General features: G+C 39.5%; 1 long non-coding RNA gene across 3 annotated transcripts in view; it reads left to right on the forward strand.

Annotated features, from left to right (window-relative positions):
• LOC135448811 (uncharacterized) overlaps positions 1-11,968 on the forward strand; it is a 29,103-nt gene extending 17,135 nt beyond the window's left edge. For 2 of the 3 annotated variants that reach the window (XR_010440585.1, XR_010440584.1), the window contains 3 exons: positions 5,680-5,853; positions 6,874-7,001; positions 10,711-10,937. This is a non-coding gene — a long non-coding RNA (uncharacterized LOC135448811). Of the gene's footprint in view, positions 1-5,679; positions 5,854-6,873; positions 7,002-10,710; positions 10,938-11,900 lie in introns of those variants that run through there. The other variant, XR_010440586.1, reaches the window with a different exon arrangement.
• The last annotated feature ends 5,430 nt before the right edge of the window (positions 11,969-17,398 follow it).

Here is a 17,398-nt window from a genome sequence, read left to right on the forward strand (position 1 = left end):
GATGGTGAGCAGAGATCAGGGACATTTCTCTGATGGGAATGCCGTGGATGACATTCAGACTGAGCCTTGGCTGATGGTGTGCACAGATCTGGGATATTTTCCCAGGGAATGCCATGGATGGGGCTCAGAATGAGCCTTGGAAACGACGGCTGATAGTGCTTGATTTCGGTGTGCAGAGATCAGGGACATTTTCCCAGGTAATGCTATGCATTTTTCCTCAGGGAATTCCATGGATGAGGCTCAGACTGAGCCTTGGAAGGAATGGCTGATACTGCTCGTGTGTGCAGAGATCAGGGATATTTTCCCAGGTAATGCCATGGATTTTTCCTCAGGGAATGCCATGGATGAGGCTCAGACTGAGCCTTGGATGTTGGTGTGCAGGGATCAGGGACGTTTCCTCAGGGAATGCCATGGATGAGGCTCAGAGTGAGCCTTGGAAGGAATGGCTGATGGTGGGCAGAGATCAGCGATATTTTCCCAGGGAATGCCATGGATGAGGCTCAGAGTGAGCCTTGGAAGGGATGGCTGATACTGCTCATGTGTGCAGAGATCAGGGATATTTTCCCAGGTAATGCTATCGATTTTTCCTCAGGGAATGCCATGGGTGAGGCTCAGATTGAACCTTGGAAGGAATGGCTGATCATGTGCAGGGATCAGGGACATTTCCCCAGGGAATGCCATGGATGGGGCTCAGACTGAGCCTTGGCTGATGGTGTTCAGAGATCAGGCACATTTCCTTGATGGGAATACCATGGATTTTTCCCAGGGAATGCCGTGGATGACATTCAGACTGAGCCTTGGCTGATGGTGTGCAGAGATCGGGGACATTTCTCCAGGGAATGTCATGGATGGGGCTCAGAATGAGCCTTGGAAGGGATGGCTGATAGTACTCAACTTCTGTGTGCAGAATTCAGGGATATTTTCCCAGGTAATACTGTGGATGAGGCTCAGACTGAGCCTTGGAAGCGATGGCTGATACTGCTCGTGTGTGCAAAGATCAGGAATATTTTCCCAGATAATGCTATGGATTTTTCCCAGGTAATACCGTGGATGAGGCTCAGACTGAGCCTTGGAAGCGATGGCTGACTGTGCTCAACTTCTGTGTGCAGAGATCAGGGACATTTTCCCAGGTAATACCATGGATAAGGCTCAGACTGAGCCTTGGCTGATGGTGTGCAGAGATCAGGGACGTTTCCTCAGGGAATGCCATGGATGAGGCTCAGATTGAACCTTGGAAGGAATGGCTGATGATGGGCAGAGATCAGGGACATTTCTTCAGGGAATGCCATGGATGAAGCTTAGACTGAGCCTTGGCTGAGGGTGTGCAGAGATCAGGGATATTTTCCCAGGGAATACTGTGGATGAGGCTCAGACTAAGCCTTGGAAGCGATGGCTGATACTGCTCGTGTGTGCAAAGATCAGGAATATTTTCCCAGGTAATGCCATGGATTTTTCCTCAGGGAATGCCATGGATGAGGCTCAGACTGAGCCTTGGAAGCGATGGCTGATTGTGCTCAACTTCTGTGTGCAGAGATCAGGGACATTTTCCCAGGTAATGCCATGGATTTTTCCTCAGGGAATGCCATGGATGAGGCTCAGACTGAGCCTTGGAAGTGATGGCTGATTGTGCTCAACTTCTGTGTGCAGAGATCAGGGTCATTTTTCCAGGTAATTCCATGGATTTTTCCTCAGGGAATGCCATGGATGAGGCTCAGATTGAACCTTGGAAGGGATGGCTGATCATGTGCAGGGATCAGGGACATTTCTCCGGGGAATGCCATGGATGAAGCTTAGACTGAGCCTTGGCTGATGGTGTGCAGAGATCAGGGATATTTTCCCAGGGAATGCCATGGATTTTTCCCAGGGAATGCCATGGATGAGGCTCAGGCTGAGCCTTGGAAGGGATGGCTGATGATGTGCAGGGATCAGGGACCTTTCCCCAGGGAATGCCAGGCATGAGGTGCAGAGCATGGCCGTAAATGGCTGAAGCTGCTGAGGGAATGGATGGGACAAAGAGCTCCAGCCAGGCTGCTGCTCTGTCTGGCAGCCCCGGTGGCTGCTGGGTTTGTGTTTTATGTGTGCCCCAGTTATAAACAGCCCCAGAACTTCCCTGGGGCTGCCATGAGGAGCAGCTTGCTTGGCAGGAGCCCTGAAGGTGGATGTGCTCACTTGTGCTGGCTGCAGCATGAGCATTTCAGATTCAGGTGGTGACATCTCATTTTTCAGCATTTTACTGGGGAAAATCCATAAACGTCAGACATATCTTGCCTGTTTTGCCCACGTTGGAGGTTCACTTTTCTCACAGTGGTGGGAGCCTGTGGCAAGGTATCTGTTGCCAGGCCTATCCATAAAATATTTCAGTTCTGGAACATCATGTGGATACCTAACTGTTCTTTTTGAAGGCTTGTGCAATGTGAGAATCCTGTTCACCTTGCCAAGATAAATTCTGGATGAGGATTTCCAAGTGTGCTTTCTCTCACCTCCCTTTTGATGTCTGTGTCTGATATCTATGTCTGGGCCTGTTGCCTTGAGCTGCCTTCAAAGATAAGGAAAAGGAAAAAAAATCATTCTTAAGATATGGTTAATTTAAGTGTTCCTTTTTTTTGCCCTGCTGTCTCTTAATGGAACTTAAAAGGAAGAGCTGAGATGGAGACTTTTAAAGAAAAACTAGAATTCTTTTTTTTTTTTTTTTTGCATTTTAGATATCCACATTTAGCCAGATGAATTTCATAGTGCAAGGCACCAGAAATATCAATTCTTTCTTTACTTTTTTAATTTTTGAACTGGAAATTTTGGCCTGCAGTAATGATAGCACACATTAACCCTGCTGTTTGATATTCTTCATATCTGATGAATTATTAATTCAGTGGATAAATTCTTTCAGAGAATTCCATCACCACTGAATAAGCTATTGGAGAATTTCTTGTTAATATGACATCATTGCAACTTTTTTTGCAGGAATTAGTCAAAAAGTATAGACCATGCAGTGCTAGTAGTACCTTTGGTGATATTTTGCTGTAAATGATACATTAACTTATGCACTAGAAATGTCTTGTTTAGAACTCTTGTTAAACAAACAGACAATCAATATGAAACTCTTTAATTTAGTAGGTCCTAAACCACAATATTCGCACAACTATGAAAGCATTTAATTTAAGCATTGCTCTGTAAATATATATGCTCAGTAGCATGCCAAGTGATATAAATAAAGCTGGTTCTGACACAGAAAATGAACTTATTGATATGCAGCACCTGTGTGATGTGGCCAATGCACAGCTTTGAGCCACACAGTCTGATAAGGACCTGTGACCAAAAGGGTGTGTGGGAAAGTGGGCTTAGAAAGGACATCTGCTGACCCAAAAATGAAAAGTGGGACACAGTTTCTTGTGTGTGTGAAAGTGCTGACATTGTGGTAGGGCTGCTCTGTTTATATGGATTGCAATCCAAACCTGATGTGACTTGTATTTATGTTTTGCAAAATACAAACATAACTTGAAATGCAGTTGGAGAATGTAATTAATTGTATTTTTTTTCTAGGGAGCAAGGAGCAAGTCACTCAGAGCAGGGCCTTAAAGCAACTTTTAATAGTAACCATCAAAATAGCAAGAAGAAAATAGAAATGCAAAGATTTTCCTGGATGTGTCAGCCATACAGTTAGCTACAGCTGCAGTTGGTAAAAATGCTGGAGCACAAAGGATGGCAGTGGAATGCAGATTTGGAGAGGGGTACCAAACACACAGCATTTCATCAGCAATGTGTGTTAAAGACAGAAGATTTCTTCTAAGCAAATACATGGGAATTAACTTTCTTTCTTTCTCTCTCCCTTTCTCTCTCCCTCTCTTTCTCCCCCTTCCCTCCTCTTTCTTTCCTTTTAAAACAATAATTTCCCACAGTTATAATATAGCATGTCTGTCACTTGACATTTTCAAAGCACTTGCTCAGAATGACAGGTATCGTTAGGACTTAAGTCTACTAATTCTAAATTATGCTTGTGAATGAAAGATTTATTGCTGTATAAAGTGTTCTGAAGACTCCTACAGACACAGAAATATCTATATAAATATAGAATTTAAGATATCTTTAGATATTTAAGGAAGCAGTTTTATGGATGTCTTGCATTTCCCAAAGGTTGCTCTGCTGTAATTTAAGGGTTCCAGACTTCTGTATTTTTTGATTGTAGGAATCTCTTTTATGGAGACCTTTGCATGCTTGCCTCTGGGCATGAAATAGGATCCATTTAGATCTGTTTAGGATCTTCTTCCTGTATTTTTTCCTCTGTGCTCCTTGCTCTGGTTCTTTTCAGAGCCTCTGTAGCAACAGGTTAATAATTTTCTTTTAGATTTATGGTTGAACCATGGATCAGCTACCTGGAATAGCTATGTGTTTGTCACTGAGTCTAGAAACAAGATTTCCACTCTTTTTTCCATCATACTGCTGATTTCTTCCCATATCATATTAGTTATTTTGTGTTTGGGACTGCCATACCCTGGTTAATTCTCCTCTCCAATCTATTTGTTCCCTACAGGTGTCAAAATTGCAGAGCTCTAAATTGGATTGGAAAAGGTTTCCTTGGACTGGCTCAGAAGTGAAGCACAGACTTTTTGAATGGACATAGTAGGGTTTAAATTTCCCCAAATGAAGGGAAATAATATTGTTTTCCTATTTATCAGTTTTCCACAAGAGCCTGGAGGTTTCACAGGGATGTGCAGTCCAGCAGAGTTTTCCTGTGGCCATGGAAAACTCCTTCACTGCACAAATTGCTATGAAATATTTTATTAGCTAAGACAGAAAAATAATTATGATTTTGTCTTAAAAATTGCCACACCTGAGTTAGTCCCTGCTGCTTCTTCCTCTCTGCAGTTTAGCTCTGAACCTCTCGGCATCCTTTGAACTCTTCCTGCAAAATGACTTCTCCAGGGATTTCAAATTGCTTCTCTGGGGTTTCATTCTAACCAAAGCTGGTATTCTGCTTTTGGGGCTGTGCTGTGTGCCTTGCTATGTGTGTTGATTTTTAGATTCAGACCTCTGAGCTGTATTGAAATTGGATCTCTCCCTTCTGAAGCCATCACAGAGTAAAGCTGAGGCTGAAAACCTCAGGCAGGCCAAAGCCAGAGGAGCTTCTGGATGCTCTTAACACCACATTAAGGGTGGGAACTGATGGAGGATTCTCAGAGGAGACTTCAGTTAAGTTTTAAGTGAATGAAAGTCATCTGCTAAAGAAAAAACTGAAAGCTTCTTATCACTTTCAAAATTACCAGAAAAGAAACAGTGATCTTTAAACTGTTAAAAAAGTAACTTAGAAAGTTTAGACATATAATTCCCCTTAATGCAACATTTTAAGGTCTGCATTTATGTTATTTTTAATAGATTTATTAGTAAAAAAGAACTGGAAACTGTTGGTAGTGTGAAATACCCCCTGAAATGTGATTTAGAATATTTCAACCGTTTAAAGAGTAGAGTTTCATTTTTATCAGCTTGTGAATTGACAACAGAAAAGGGTTGGCATCTTATGCTATTTCATCTTTTGGACATCTCTGCTAAACTTCAACTTAATGCTGAATTGTTTGAATACCAAATTTTGGTTTTTGTTCGTTTTTTTTATTACAGCAATGATAGATTCTTAAACATATTGGATTATTATGTTTACAGTACTTGTAATCAATTCTGTATTTTACTCAGCTACCCTAGATACTTCTGTTTGCCCGGGGAGATTGTCTTTCACAGCTCTGTGTGGCTTGGCACAGTTATATTTCATATTTAAATTGCTACATACAAACACTGAACCAGAGTTGGAGGAGTGTGCAAGAAGAGACAGAATTTTGTTTCCTCCACTTCTATCCTCACTTGGCACAGGTGATTTCCACTGTTCTTTTTATTTTCAAGGGCCTACATTTCCCCTGAGTAGAACTAAATATCTCTGCAGAGGAGAAGGAACATCAGATTGCAATTAATATAATAACAATCTTCCAACTAAAACATTGATAACTTTTTTCTTTTTTTAAAGCCTACATTTAATGTTCCAGAACAGGAAGTCATACAACAAGGAGTGCAGAAGGCATAATTCTTATTATTGGCATCACATCACCACGTGACAGTGACAGGTGGTGATCTGCAAATGCCACCACACCCATCAGAAGCTCCCACTGGGGAAATGAGAGCCTCCAAAAAATGCAATTTTATGGCAGTGTGAAATAATTCAGCTCTCTTATTGTTAGGTAACTGTAAGATAAATTTCAAAGTCAATATTTGTGGTATTTGAAAACATGATTTTTGGATTATTGGCTGTTTAGGATGCCGCAGCCTGTATTTATATTGATCTGCAAGAGCACTGATGCTGCATGCAGACCTAGCAGTCACATATTCTGCAGTTTCCTAAAATAACCCTGTGTCCTAATTTTTCAAGAGATGGGAAGAAAGAAATTTATATAAGAGGGTCTCGATTACAAAATGTAAAATTATGTTTAAATAGAAATCTCTTTTGTAATTTTCCCATTAATTTTGTTATTTAGTTGAGCTGTAGTTAACTGTTTTAATTGATGCAATTTTCAAATTAAAAACGCCTATTGACTTAATTTTTGATCCGTGAAATGATACACTCATATTGTTTACTTCTAAAATCAAATATGATGTGAAAGTGGTGATAATAAACACAAAAACAAATTTCAACTTCAATGTAGCATGCATAAGCAGCATCAGGAGATAGCATTTGCCAGTTATGAACTGCTAAGAAAGAGAGTTTTAGATTTATATGTCAGTCATTTTTTGAAATAATTTTTGAGAAATTTTTTAAAAATATTTTTTTTATTTTAAAGGTGCTTTATGCTAAAGAACATAAAATTAGGATTAAGGCAATGCTTTTATCCACCATGGCAGGCATAAATACACTGGGAAAAGAAGAAGCAAGACCAAAAGGTGCTCTGCCAGCTCCTCCTCTGTCTTGGGGTCATTGTGCTGTGCTGGCTGTGACATTTAGGGCTCAGCTCCATCACTTGGCTCCAGAGGTACAGTAAATCCTGAAGCGAAAAAATATAGAGCTAAAACTTCAATAATTAAGTATTCAAGATTGGTACTTGCAGATCAACTAACATTTTGTCTGTCTTGGTTTGAAAAGACAGGAAGGCAGGACCCTCCCTTGAAATAGAGATAGTAAACCCTCTCTCTCTGGATTATAATAGTTTTGAAATTAAGGGGCTCTCAGGCAAAGATATGGGAGTAGGAATAACAGTTCTATACAAGGAAAATTAAAAATACAAATGCAATAATACAAAAGTACAATAAAACAACACTGCCAGAGTGAGAGCAGTCCCTGCCCCCTGTTTGCCAGGGGGTGTCCCAGCCCCATCCATGGGGGCTCAGCCCTCCTGCAGTGCCAGCTGTGGCTCTGCTGCAGCAGGGATCCTGCACAAGGGGGGAGTTTTCCTCTGCAGCTCCAGGGCTGCTGCAGATGGGCCTGGGCTCCCTCTGGCCATGCAGGGCAGCAGAAAGCTGCTCCTCTGGCAGTGCAGGGGGCAAAGGCTGCCCTGGTGTCCCAAAGCTCAGATTGGATCCCGGTAGGAATGCTTGGCTCCTCCCCTGGGCGGAGCATCTCCCCATGGGATGCTGGGATTGGATCAGCCCTGCAGGGACACTCAGTGGCCATTAACCAAAGATAATTAATAATGAATGGCCCATTGACAGCAGAGATCTCCTGGAGGGAGGATTGGCTGTGGGAGAGATGAAGAAAAAACTTCCCCATGAACAGCAGAGAGCTGCCCCAGCTCTGACAGGTGGAGACAGAACACACACCCCCAGCCACATCTGAGACATGTCTCTGCTTGTGTTTGTTTGGTGAGGTTCTTTGAATCTTCCTCTGATGTGAAGGGGAGTGAGTTTGGAGCCAGGCTCAGAGTTTCTGTTCCCCCTCAGAATGGCGAGAGCAGATTTACTGCTGGCGTGTAAAAACTAACAAACCTCCTTAAGCCCTGCCATAAAACTTGGAATTCTTTTGTGCCTAATTACAGGCCCTGGAAAAGAGGAAATAGGACCAAAAACCTATAAAATTACCTTCAGCAGAACAAAGTGGAAACAGATGAACGACCCACAGTGACTCTGTAATAATAACACTGCAATCCTTACAGTGCTCATTTGGATTTCTTGCTCAAGACCCTGTTTGAGTCCTTCCCTACATATTTCATCTTTATATTATGGATTTGCCTGCTTGGTGGTGCTTATGGGCAAGTTAGTGGCATGCTCGCAGCCTTGTCAGACAGCAACTTCTTAGGCAGATACTTTTCTCCCCTTTCCCAGGATATTTTCATAGAAATAACACAGGAATTTCTGGGCAAAATCACTGTATTTTTGAGAACATTACCCACATTATACATTTTGAGAAGATTACATTTACCCAGCATTTCTGGGTAAAATGCCTGTATTTTTGAACCAGTCAAAAAATCAGTGGTATTAAGTTGAAGTGAGATTTGGTATGTTAATAATTTGGACAAGGGTTTGAAATCTGGCAGGGAATTGGGGATGTGACATTTTCTGAAAATACCCCCAATTTAACCAACTTTCAAGGCTTCAAAAAACTGCACGTTGAACACATGCAGTAAAGGTGTGTTAGGTTAGAAGCCTAAATCTGATTTCTAAACATTCCTAGGAGTAACAGAAGCACTGGAACTGTTCAGTGTAGTTTTCTATGATGAGACTTACTCTGAAAAACCTGATGGAAGGCCTTTAAGTTTTATCCACAAATTAAAAGGCTCTTTTGGTCATAACTTCTGCAGGTGTCAGCTCCCCATTTGCAGAAAGGCTCCATCCTCCCCTTTCCTCTTAGCAGCTATGGAATAAGGACTTGTGAAAAGTATTTTAGAAAATCCCATGAGCAAATGAATAATTCTATCATCAGTGTTTAGTAAGTAGATTGCAGAGCTGTTTGCTACTAGAAAAAAATACTGGAAATACTTAATGGCTTCTTGCTTAATGAGATCAATTCATCTGTGAATGGAATTAGCAGTGGGTAAACATGACCACAGCAATATAACAGTACCTAAAGACAGGTTTTATGCTGGGGCTTGATAGCTTTTACAAAATTGACATTTGCCACTTTAGTATTCTTCTAGCATCCTTTCTGGGTGATGATTTAATAACCATCAAAGTGGGACTTTGATGCTGTACAAGGACTTGGGTTTGCATATTTATGAAGATTTGCTTGCATATTTGTAAATTTGATTATTCACTTGAGGAGACTTATGTATATAAATGGCTTGAAAAGCCTCGTCCACTAGCAATTTGTTAGAAACTAATCTGCTCTAATTTCATCCCCTAGGAATGTTTTTGGGGTCAAATATTATTTTTAGTTTGAGAAATTAATGATTCGGCCTCTCAACATTCTGAACCTGTGCTTTCACTTGGACTTTTAAAACAGTGCTAATGATTCCTAACTTCAGCTCTGGATTGTGCCATCACCAGAGCCTTAGACGCATCCCAAAAAATGAAGATGCTTTTTGGAAGCCTTCTTAATTCCTGCCTTAGAGAATGCAGTGGACAGGTGATGATGAAGTGCAGGTACATTTTAGCCTCTCTTGGAGGCCCAAATCAGATCTGTCCTGCTGACAATGTCCTCTGCATATTGATTCCTCTATTAGTAAATTTAAATTATTACTGCCCCCTTAGCACTTCTATGGAGGCCAGACACATGCATGATTTTCAGGGATGAGGATGCAGCAAAATTATTGCAAAAGTTACTGAAAGTGCTCAGTGGCTTCTTGCTTAATGACAGCCTCTTGGAACCCTAATCTGCTAGGAAGTCCCTGCTCTCCCCTCCATAAAAACATCCCTGCTGTTCAAGTCAGCACCTCTGTGTGTTTATTTCCTCACCAGAACATTTCTTTCGGATCTCACAGAAAATTCACAATAAGAAAGATGATTTAAAAAAAAAAATCCATGAATGGAAAAGCATTTTTGAGCTAAATTTTAGATTAAAGTGATTCATAAAACAAAAATTATATTACCCAAGTGTTTTGATGTCTTTCCTCAGAGCAACTCATGTTTAATTTTCTCCTATTTTCATCTGTACTTTGTTTTTCTTACAAAGACAATGAGTTGAATATCTGGCGGGAGGGGGTCCATTTTTAATTCTTTCCCATTTTATCTTTCCTGGATAGCAAGAGTTCAAGAATGTTAGTGATTAAAATGTGGAATATTGATGCTTTTGGACTCCTCTGTTGAGGAAGTTTTGAAAAATTAGAGTGAAAAATGAAAAAGGAAACCAGTTTAGGTGAAAAACAATAAATGAACTTTAACAGGTATTATATTTCATGGTTGTAGAATAAGAAAGCAGGGCCAAATAATTAGAAATGTTCCTTTCAAGTGCTATGTCTACTACTACCTTGGACCTTGAAGAAATGGAAGTATTTGTATAGAACAAAGCTCACAGTGAACAGAGAATAAAAAATAAGGGCTTGTACTTGAAAACTGTTCCCTGTGAATTTTTGATGAGATCCATTTTAATTTTTTGAAGGAGTAAAATAGTATTAAATCATATAGGATTAAAAATTGTGCATATTTTCAGTGTTTCTAGAACAAAAACTACAGCACAGTTCTTTTAGTAACCTTTTAGTATAGTTCTATTAAAATATCCTTAAACCCAGTTATTTCAGAGTAGGTGCTAAGTGATGCAAATAAAAATGTTTTGTCAAGTATATTTATAATCCACTAATTTTTCCTTGGCAGGAGCATCTTCAAGGGAAGTGTGGGCATGATGACATCCATCCTTCATGTGCTGCCAGAATTAAACCTGTCCATAAAACAGATGGGGAGACACAGTGAACCATTTTCAAGGATGGCAGCGTTCCTGTGGTAAATTAATGCCCAAGCCAAACTGCCTTCCTTTAAGGACTCTACAACTCCTGTTTTCTGGCCATTAAATATATACAATGTCTTTAAATGCCTCAATATAGCCAAACCCACAATCCAGCTGAGATTTGTTCTCTTTAATGCTGATCTAGACCTGGATATTGGTGCTCTTACGCCCTCCTGGCGTATCAAAGTTTTATGGTGCAGCTGGGAGGGAATGCCTGCTGCCATCCCACTTCAGGCCATCCCTTCGAGCTGCAATCCATAATTCCACCCCATCCCTGTCTCAGGGACCAGTTTCTCATCATCCCAGCCTAAGTGTTTAATGTGGCAGAAGGAAGGGTGGTGTCGCAGAGAATGAGGGCCTTTGTGAAGTCGAGCCATTTGTCGGTGAGGGGAGACTCAGACACTCAATATGAGTGATAAGCAAATTCCAGTTTATTGAAGAGAGCATCAGACACTTATACAGCGAGTAATAAGCTTATGAATATTCTGTAAGCCAAGCAATCTATTGGTTAAACTATACTATCAACTGTTCCTCATTCCTTAGGGGTTACATCTCTCTTTTCTCATGTCTCTTTCACTGTTTGTTATCCTACCACAGCTAGGCCCAAGGACACTGCTATCTGTGCAGGTGCAGGACTTGGAATTAGCCATGGTTTTGTACTTTTCCATTTTCTAGCAGCTAAATTCCCAACAGGGTGGGTGGGGAAAGCTCTGAGTGTGAATGAGCTTTTGTGTGAATGAGCGTGCAGAAGGCAGGGATGGCTCTTGCCATGCCTTGGTCACACACAAATAAAATGGTGGGGACAAAATGAATCAAGAGTTTCCACCTCTCCTGTTGGATATTGAGGGGTTGGTTTTTTTATAAAATTATTAATCTTTTCCATGTAACATTCAGAAAAATAATGCCACGTGTTAATGGTTCCACCCTTCCGTGTTGCTCATTTAAAGAGACACGGTTTTTCTTTAACTGTTTTAAGAAAACCTTTTCTTGCAGCTCAATAATTGAAAAATTACTTCCACTTTGTTTATGCTTTTGTGCAACTTTTTCCTTCCAAATGCAGTAAATTATAAGTAAATTCAAACACTTGCTTGTGGTGGTGTTCGCAGGGGTCCCAGGATGAGGGAACAGGTGAGAATCTTGACTCCATGTTTCAGAAGGCTGATTGATTATTTTATGATATATACTCTATTAAAAGAAAATTATATATTAAAACTATGCTAAAGAATAGAAGTAATGATTTAATCAGAAGGCTAGCAAGGAATAGAAAGGATTGGTAATAAAATCTTGTGACTGCTCACAGCCTCGACACAGGTGGCTGTCATTGGTCATCAAGTAAAAACAATTTCACATGCTGGGTAAACAAATCTCTAAGTCACATTCCAAAGCAGCAAAACATGGAGAAGCTGAAGCTTCTCAGGGAAAAGGATCCAAACAAAAGGATTTTTCATAAAATATATCTGTGACATTTGCTATTGGTTGTTTTGGTTTTTGGTTGTTTTTTTGTAATGCCCACTTACTTGTCATAACCCTGTGATTCATTATGAATAATGCACTCCTTGTAAAAATGGCTTTTTTGCAGTGAGGGTGCAATGCTTTCTTTCTAATCTCCAGTTTCATTCTTTGATTTGAAAATGCAGGTTTTAGAGACTCCGCTCAAGAAGATGGATACAGCAGTGCAGTGGTGCAGTTCAATTTTGGATTTTGCCTTTATTGGTGAGTGAAAACCACATTCCTTGTGTTTGTAGGACAGCCTGCTTATAAGTTCTGATGCTGGTAACTAAGATACAGTGCAGCAAGGTGTATGTTTCTCTGAAATAATTCATTTATTAGGATTGTGGTGATGTCCATGTAAACACAATTGAGAACTGTTTGGAAGATTTTTTTTATTTCTCTAATTTCTCATATGCTATCTTGTATCTCTTAGGCCCTTGTTTTCTTAGTAGCTTGTGGCTGTGTTATTCCTCTGATTTTGGTGGAAGACATTCTGTTATTATAGCTATGAATCAGGAATACCCTATGGCCATAATTTCTGGCACTTTGCCACAGAGCAAAACACACATTTTTCAATATACTGAGCTGCTGCTATGGAAATACTTTTTAAAAATTGTGGTGTTTTTCTCTGATTTTTTAAAAAGTAGTCCTTTCTTACATTTCCTCAATCAGCTTTTTCTTCACTTATAAACTAGGTTGCAATAAACAATTTCTGCCTTGCAATAAACAATTTCTGTTTTTTAAATAAGAATATTTCTGGTCCTACTAAGCTATTTCTCAGTGGAATCATGCTGAGTTGTATAAGCTGAGTAACTAGATTTAGAGATCTGTACTATTAAAAGAACAAAAGTTAAAATTGATGTGTCTATGCAAATGAATGGAAAATTTAGAATAGTTTTATAGATACACCTGAGACATCATAAAAATCACTTTAAATTTAATAAAACTCTTTTGAAAAATTATTTTCTCTTCTCTTGTAACAATAATCTTGGAGAACAGGCACTGGGAAAGCTTGGGAATACTGGGTAAAGGGCTGAGTAAAACTGTGGCTACCCCCTGCTCATATGGGTGTACCCAGGGAAGAATCATCCACTGGCAAATATTCAGTACAATCACAGAAATTCCTGCTGTGAAATGTTTACTTTTTCCCCCTTTGTGTTTGATAGCTGAGGCATTTGGATTCCTGAGCATGTAGCAGCACCCTGCTCAGATATTAGATAATTTCAATCAGGGAAATGTTTCCTGGTACTTTGCACTTCTTTCCTAATTTTCCCTCTGTGATAAAAGTAATTTGCTTTATACCTTTGAATAACTTTGGATCCAAGTAGAAGCTGAAGGTGCTCCATAATCTCCTGACTTCTGAATGTGTGACTTTGCTGATGTTAACCCAGGGCACTGAAGGTGGGTCTGTATCTAACTTCTAATCAAAGCCAAATCTGCTTCACCTTCACTGTGATAAGCCTGGGTTTTGACTTTGTGTGAGCTCCCCAGGGATTTGTGAGTGATACACAGAATGAGAAATCCTTTTGCCAGACAAAGGGCAGCCAGACCTCAGGTATTTGCTCAGCTTGCTAGATTTACTTAAATTTCAAACAGCCAGGAAGAATATCAGCTGGGACATTATTACTATTGAAAAGAGATTTCAGAAAACATTGAAATAAATGTGTTAAAAGGCTCAGCAGTCAGGGGTACACCTACTCATGAGAGAGATGTATGAATCTCCTTTCCTACCCAAAACCATCAAAAAAGAAATTGCATTGCAGTTCTAGGGCATCACTTGGATTCCTGTGATTTTCCCAGGTTTGCAGCCATGCCAGATTAAATTGATGTACAAACGTGTTCCTGTAGTAAGGAGATCCACGTGTGTAAATCACCTTGATGAGCACATGTGAAAATAGTTCCCTGTTTTAGTTCTGCAACCCTGTCAGCACTGCAATGACCAAGACCTCAGCACCAGGTTTGTTTTGGTCAGTTTTCCCCCAGATTATTCAGTCAGCCTCCATTTTTCCCTCATGGCACTGTTGGAAGTGCACGAGCAGCCAATAAATCCATGGGGGATCCTCTCCTGCACTGGGAGGCATCACAGTGGGGTGATGGCTGATTTCACCCCTGAGATGCTCCACAGGAACAGGTTTTGGCATCTCTGCTGTGCAGGTGCATCAGTTCAGGGTAGCAGGGTGGATTTACCTGCTTGGAAAGTTCCTACAGTGGAGACATCAATTAAAGATCACTATTAGTTGTGCTTGGAGATGACTCAAGAATGTTTGCCCTGTGCTTGAGAAAAGAAGAGTTTTCTTCAGAGTCAGTTTTTTTCTGGGACCCCTTTCAGGTGTGTTCCTGATTCCAGGCGTTTCCTCACTGGGTGCTACAGGAGGTAATTAAGGAAGCATCAAGATGAAGTTATTTATTTATTTTTTCTTGCCCTGGCATGAGTAAAATATGTTGATCATCATGGTTAGCTGTGTCCTGCTCCTCTTCACGTTTTGGTAGCCTCTCTCCACCCCGTTCCTGTGATTTCTTACATCATATATTGCTGTACCAAAAGAATTTCTGTCTATTCAAGGAAAAAGAATAGCCCAAACTTTTAGTGATTTAAAAAAAACCACTGAAAACAAACTTGAGAATTAGAGTTCCTCACAGGTGATTTGAATTCTGCCAGCTCCCAAGATAATTTAGAAAAAAACACCCCCAGCGTTTTTCTTCCTCTTCCAGAGAGAATTAAGCAGGACATTTAGATCCTTTTTAGGGGGTTACCAAAATCTTAAATTTAAAATTTATAAATTCATTAGCTTCAATTGCATGTAAGTCCACCAGACCTCTTGCTTTGTGTATTTGTAGAGGCAGAAGAGACGACATCAGGTGCTGAAGGTGACTCTGTTGCTGGCCAGCTGTAAAGGATTGAATTGAATTGAAATGAACTTCCAGCTGATTTTGGTTTTTAAAGAAAAAAAAATCCAGCCTTGCCATTTCAGAAAATAGGTTGAAAATTAGAGGGTTTTTAAAAAAAAAATGAAATATTTTTAAAACTTATTTCACAGTTTCAGAGGTTTTTGTTTTCGTATTCTGTGATTATTTGTTAAGGGGCAAAATTTAAAAAAAAATTTTAAAAATAGCACAAGAGGGTCAGTTTTGATGTGTTGGCATCCCTGGCTTAGCTGACCAATTGAACCTTCCTCCTGTGCAGTTTTTATACCCCTTTCAAAATTTGAGCTATCATCCTCCTGCTGCAGAGTTTTATTTTGATGATAAATTGCTAAAAATAAGAAAATTATTTTGTCCAAACAATTTTTACATGAATATAATCCGAATTGAAAACCCATGTTTACAAGTAACTTCTTCAAATATAATACCAGAAGACAAAAATTTTAAAATAATTTAAATTTATACTTTAATACTTTATTCATTTCAATGAACACTTCAGGCTGGTTTCTAGAGAGTTAAAATTTTTTATTATATAAATAGTTTTCCATTACAAGCTTCTGCATTTTGAAAATAACACCCAAGGAATAAGAGGTGATGAAATTCACACAACAAATAGCTATTCTGTATTCAATACAAATTAGTTCAGTGCATCATTTCAAGTGTTCATTAGCCTCATGAAGCAGAGACCTTATCTCAGCAGGTTTTATAATTGAAGCTGTCTGCTGTGAGTGAGGGAAAAGGGAGATTGCAGAACTTTGTTTGAGATGGAGAAATGCATCTGAAAGGGTGAAGGGTCTGTTGAGAAGTTCTGGGGTCCCCTCTTGAATATGGGGGAATGTCTCTTATTCCTTATTATCTTAACTTTTTTCTTATTTTTCCTTATTATCTTAAATATAGTACCTGACAAAAGTGATCCAGAAAAGGGCAGAAGAAATTACTTCATCTCTCTTTTTTTTTTTTAATAATGTATTAGTGATGAGTTGCACTATTTGTTCCTTGCTGAAACACAGCAGGACTGAGAAACTGAAGGTTTAGAACATAAGGTACTTAATGTTGGTAGTACAGGTGCTGCCTGGAAGGTGTTGTCAAAAGAAATAATGCAATGAAATTATCAGTGAAAACATCTCACTGGAATCCAAGGAGCCAAAAAGATTTTCTTTAGGCATAAATTTCAAATAATTGTAGTTTAGTTTTGGCTGGTAATTTACTGAAATGAGAGGTAGAAGTGTTTAACAAAGGTTCCACACATGAAATCTTGAAGATTTTATATGAAAATCTTAATTCCTTATGATACAGGGGTTTTTAAAAATGGGGTTTATAATATAAGTAAAATTCACTGTCAAAGACATTTTTCAGACTACTCATAATATAATAGCCAGACAAAAACTTTCAAATATGTTAGACATCATGTGTTGAAGTCGAACCCCATGAAAATCTAAATTGTTTTGATGCACAACTTTGAATATTTTAGTAATTTGTATTATGGAAGAAGGAGTGAAAAAATTGACATCTTCAGAAATATACCCTATTAAAAAATTTAAACACTTCCCGACCCTGTTGCTTTTCCTATCTATCAGAATAAACAAGACAGAAATCCCTCTGATTCCCTCAATTTTCCTGCTAGCAAGTAGGAAAAAAATATCCCCCAAATCTTGCAATTCATCACAACATCTGATGGTGCAGCAAGGATTTTTTGGGCCAATTAACTGTTCTTGATAACATCAGCATAGCCTATTGTGTGCCAAAATGTCAACTTAAATTCAGGCAATACCTTTAGCTTTCAGGAGAATTCTCTGTTGTGCTGGGTCACACTACTTTGCAGAGCCAGAACCGTGGGCATGCTGTAAAAGCTGGCTCAGAGCACCAAGTTTCAGATTAATGGAGACTGAGAGCTAAATGTTTTATCACAAATAAGGGAGAAGAAATGAATAGCAATTCCATCAGGAGTCTATTAAAGCCATCCTTGTTGCTGCAAGCCAAGCCTGCTTGCTGCAATCACAGAATCATGTTCGTTTGATATCAATGCAGGGTGAAAAAATATTTTTCAGGCTAGGCAGAATTATTAAAGGGGGAAAAAAAAGGTCTTGATAGACGTATTTTTCCCCCATATCCACTCACAAAGGAAGCAACCCAAGAGCCTCCAGT

The sequence above is a fragment of the Zonotrichia leucophrys genome, chromosome 5, assembly GCF_028769735.1.
Source record: "Zonotrichia leucophrys gambelii isolate GWCS_2022_RI chromosome 5, RI_Zleu_2.0, whole genome shotgun sequence".
In the NCBI taxonomy this organism is placed as follows: Eukaryota; Metazoa; Chordata; class Aves; order Passeriformes; family Passerellidae; genus Zonotrichia; species Zonotrichia leucophrys.